Source organism: Dufourea novaeangliae, unplaced genomic scaffold, assembly GCF_001272555.1.
Source record: "Dufourea novaeangliae isolate 0120121106 unplaced genomic scaffold, ASM127255v1 scaffold164, whole genome shotgun sequence".
In the NCBI taxonomy this organism is placed as follows: Eukaryota; Metazoa; Arthropoda; class Insecta; order Hymenoptera; family Halictidae; genus Dufourea; species Dufourea novaeangliae.
This window is the reverse complement of record NW_015374038.1, coordinates 76,879-81,782: the sequence shown is the minus strand read 5'-3', so window position 1 is coordinate 81,782 and position 4,904 is coordinate 76,879.

Here is a 4,904-nt window from a genome sequence, read left to right as displayed (position 1 = left end):
ACGACGCTCGACAGGAACTCGCGCGCTGATAATTGTGCGCGATACACGCGTGCGATGTTATAATTTCGGTTTTCGTGGTACTACGGTCCTATTTGGAGAGCCTTGATCTCTGTCGCAGCAGCCGATGATCTCGCTGATAAATCGGGAAGACTTCTCGGGTGGAGACACATACAAAACCCCCGTCTGACTACAGTACTAAGGATTTGGGTGAGGTACACGCGCACGTGGTCCCTGCATTTCTTTCCAGCACGTGGTCGGTAGACGTTGATCGCGCTTCATCTTACTCTCAGGTCGGGAACGGAATTCCGTGGTTAGACGTCGCACCAGCTGATGGTATCGCCGATAAATTGGGAAGACTTCTCAGGTGGAGACGTGCACTTTGTCTCGGTCAATCTACAATGCAAAAGACGCAAGTAAGGTACACGCATGCGTGGTCCCAGACTTGTTTCCAGTAAAGTTGGATTAACGTCAACCGTGCTTAATCTAACACAGGCTCGGCTTCTACGTTCCCCAGTGCATTTGTCGCAGCAGTCGATGATCTCGCTGATAAATGTGGAAGACTTCTCGGGTGGAGACACACACAAAACCCCCGTCTGACTACAGTACAAAGGATTTGGATGATGTACACGCGCACGTGGTCCCTACATTTCTTTCCAGTACTTGGTCGGCAGACGTTGATCGTGCTTATGCCCCTAAGCTAACTGTGTTCACATTTGGGAGCAACTTATTCCGGAGGGGAGCGGCTGAACGTGTACTCGGACAGTCCGTCCTTCCTACTTACTCAAAACTGTGAACTCCGTCCGTTCTTGTCGTGTGCCGAAATTATAGCATCGGTTTCTGTATGTTAAAATCACGCGTCGGGCGAGCGACTCGGTTGAGAAGTCGAGCCGACCTTGAATGCTTGATGAATATTGCCGACCTTCAGATAATCTGTTCACAGATTTGTTTTCTCAACAAAACCACAGGATGAATTTTGTAAAGAGTTTACTTATAAGTTTAGTAGCTTTATCCTTGCAGTTACGGATATGGAAAGTTAAAAAGAATAAACAAATATTGCGTGAATTTACGAAGTTATTGTGACTACTGCGCTGTATCGTCCCAGTTGTCTGTCTTTTCTGTCTGTTTCGTTTTAACTGTGCCACAATGCGGTTTGCATTGGTGACTCCTCGGTTTGAGGCGCGTACGCGTGAGGATGATGAAGTCAGGTTTGCTTCACTCACCAAGTCGGCTTGACTTCTCAACTAACGTACAGTTTCTCGCCAAACGAATTCTGATACTATTCTATACTATTGGATCGCTTCCAGACGGAGAGTGCCAGATCGACGGTCCCGCATCGACCTCTTTCGATCATCGATCTAGTAGGGATCGATACCCACGCATCCGCGGTTATCAGGTGGTATCTTCACACCTCGTGAAATTTCGCCTTCTTTCGTATTTATTCGTGCGATGCATAAGGCAGATATATTATAGGCAGACAGCCTCGATAGTGGCAGGAATGGTATATACATGTGTATATACCAATCCTGCCTATAACATTATATATATATATATGATGATATGTACGGTTACAAAGGGAAAGTGAAAGATAAGGGTCAAAGGAAGCGTTTGGAGGTTAGATTGTAGGTAACAGCTGAAACGGCGCGGAAAAGAGCAACAGAGAAGCAAGTACGAGATCCGTGGGATAGCGGTGAAGTTAGAAAGAGTGGGAACAATAGGGAAGTTTGAAAGAGGAGAAATAGGATAGACGAGAATAGAAGGTATGGAAGGTAGTTAAATGGAGAGAAAGAAGAAAGAGGAAGAGAGGGAATGGGGGAACGGGGAGGAGAAAAGAAAAGGAGGGCCTAAAAGCGAGGAAAGATATAGAAGGGACAGTCTAAGTAGTGCAGGGAGTTTAGATACTTCGTGGGGAAAAAGAGGAAGGAGGGAGAAGAGGAAGAAGGGGTGGAGGGAGAAGAAAAAAGAGGAACATTTAAGGGAAGCGTATAAACGGCGAGAGAAAAGGAGATAAGAGTGGTGAATGAAAAAATGAGGAAGAAAAGGGAAGAGAAAAGAAGGGAGGAAGAAGAAGAGGATAGAGGAAACAGAAGGAAGAATGGGGGAGGTTGAGAAGGATAGAGGTAAGACAAGATAAGAAGGAAAGAGAAGAGGAAAGGAACGGAATGTAGTGGTAAGGGGGATGAAGACAGAGGAACAGGAAGTGAAAGAAGAAGTGAAGAGGTTATGGGAAAGGATAGGGATGGAGGTGAGGGGGGGGGGTAAAAGAGATAACAAAGGTAGGAAGGAGGGGAAAAATGGGAGTGGAATGATCTGGTGAAATTGACACGTAGAGAGGAGAAAGAAAAGTGATGGAGGCGAAGAAAAAACTAAAGGGCAGGAGGGAGAGGATAGATGATGATTACACAGAGGAGGAAAGGAAGGTGAGATGGAAGATGGAAAGGGAGACGGAAAAGGAGAGGGAGAAACGGAAGAAAATGCAGGTAGGATATATGAAGATGTGGGTGAATGAGAAGATGAAAAGGTGGGATGAGATAGGAGAACGGTGATGTGAGGAGCAGGGAAACAAGTGAAAGAGGAAAGGGGAAGGGAGAAAAGATAAGAAGGGGGAAGGGTGAAGAGGGGAAAAACATTCACAAAATTGCATTCTGGAATGAAGCACGGGTGAGAAACAGGGATACAGTTTTCTGGAAGGGTTTAGAAAAGTGGGACGTGATAATGACGAGTGAGACATGGGTTGAGAAAAAGGAGTGGGAGTATGTTAGGAAAAGGCTACCAAGAGGATATGTATGGGATGGGCAATGGGCTAAGAGAGAAAGTAAAAAAGGAAGGGTAATAGGAGGGATGATAACGGGAATAAGAAATGAGTTGGAAAGGGAAGATGGGGACGAAGGGGGAATAGAGGGGTGATGAAGAAGAAAGTGAAGATAGGGGGGATTGGTGGAAGGTAGTAGGAGTATATGTAAATAAAGATTTGGAGTGGAAATTAGAGGAACTGAAGAAGTGGATAAAGGTGAGAGAGACTGGAGTAAGAGTAGTAATAGGGAGAGAATTTAACGCGAAGAGAAGGAGTGGTATGGGTGACGACGAGGGAGAGGGGGAGTAGGAAGTAGGAAGTCGAATGATAAAAAAGTGCATGAGAAGGGAAGGAAGTTATGTAGCTATTTGGCGGAGAGGGGGTGGGGAGTATTAAATGGGAATGTAAAGGGAGTCGTAGAAGGAGAGTGGACATTTACAGGAGGGAGGGGGAATTCAGTGATGAAAGGATAGAGATAGAGGAAAGAGTTGAGTCGGATCATCTTCTAATAGCAGGATGGGTGAAAGGGTAAGGGAGGGAATGGGATGGAAAAGGGAAAAAGACAGGGAGGGGAAAGGGAGAGAGGAAATTGGACAGAGGAGGGAATAAAGGAATTTAGAAAGAACTTTAGGAAGCTAGAGAGAGGAGGGAGGAGTAGAGGAGGAATGGAGAGAGCTGGAAGGAAGAGTCAAAGAAGCAGTAGGAAAAAAAGGAAGGGAGGGAAGGGAGAGAAGAAAATGGGACGGCGGGACAAAGAGTGTAGAGAAGAGAAAAGTAAAGTGAGGAGAGAGCTGAGAAGATGGTAAAAGGAAGGAGGAGAAGGAGAAACGTATAGGTAGAGGAAAAAGGAGTATAATATACTGTGTGAGAAAAAGAAGAGAAAGGAGTTGGAAAGATGGAAGTAGGAAGTGGAGCGGATAAGAACGGAAAGGCAAATATGGGAGATAGTAAATAGGGAGAGAATAAGGAGGAAGGAGGTAAATGAGGGGATACAAATAGAAGAATGGAACGAGTATTTAATGGGTGTTGTAAGGGGGGGGGTGGAGAGTAAGAGAGGGCGGGATGAAAAGGAGGAAGGAGAATGGAGAGAGAGACATTAGAAAGGAGGAAATAAGGAGGGTGATGAAGAGCTTAAAGGAGAGAAAGGCGGTGGGGTGAGATGGGATCCCCAATGAAGTGTGGAAGCATGGAGGGGAAGAGATAGAGGAATGGCTATGGAGGCTATGCAATAAGGTTTGGAAAGGGGAAGAATAACCAAAAGAATGGAGCAAGGGAGTGGTGGTACCTATTGTGAAGAAAGGAGTTGGGAAGAAGGTAGCAGAATATAGAGGGGTCACGCTAACACAGATGGCGTACAAGGTGTATGCGTCAGTGTTAGTAGAGAGACTACGGGAGGAGCTAGAGGAGAAGAAGCTGCTGCCACCGAGTCAAGTGGGGTTTAGGAAGGGAATGGGATGTATAGACAATGTATATGTTTTAAATTACCTGATCAACAGGCAGGTAAATAGAAAAGAAAGGACGATGGTTATAACGTTTATAGACCTTGAGGCCGCATTTGACACGGTGGACAGGGAAGTGCTAATGCGGACGGCGAGGAAGAGGGGGTAAGGGAAGGACTAGTGGAGAGATGTGAGGAGGTATTAAGGGCAACGGTGAGTATGGTGAGAGTGAGAAAGGTGGAGGGGGAGATGTTCTGGACGGCAATGGGGCTCAGGCAGGGATGTCCACTCAGTCCGAGCTTATTTACAATATTAGTGGCAGATATGGATGAAGAGCTGGAGAAAGGAGGGTGGGGAGAAATAAAGCTTCGGGGAAAAAAGGTTTATACTTTAGCATACGTCGCTGATATAGCCATGATAGCAGAGAATGAAGAGGGAATGAAAGGGATGATAGGGAGGCTATGGTCTGTTTTTCGAAAGATGATGCCTGGGAGGTTGGCCTGCCTTAGCGCGTGGCCTTTTTTTTTTTAGAGAGGTGGGGAAAATGCATTTACGCATACCTGGGGTGTTGTACAGGTTATGTGGGACTCGACCATGTTGTTGGAATACCCACTAAAAACCCCACCTCTGTCCTCCGCATCCGGGCTCTCACCCCCTTTTTTTTTTTTTTTTTT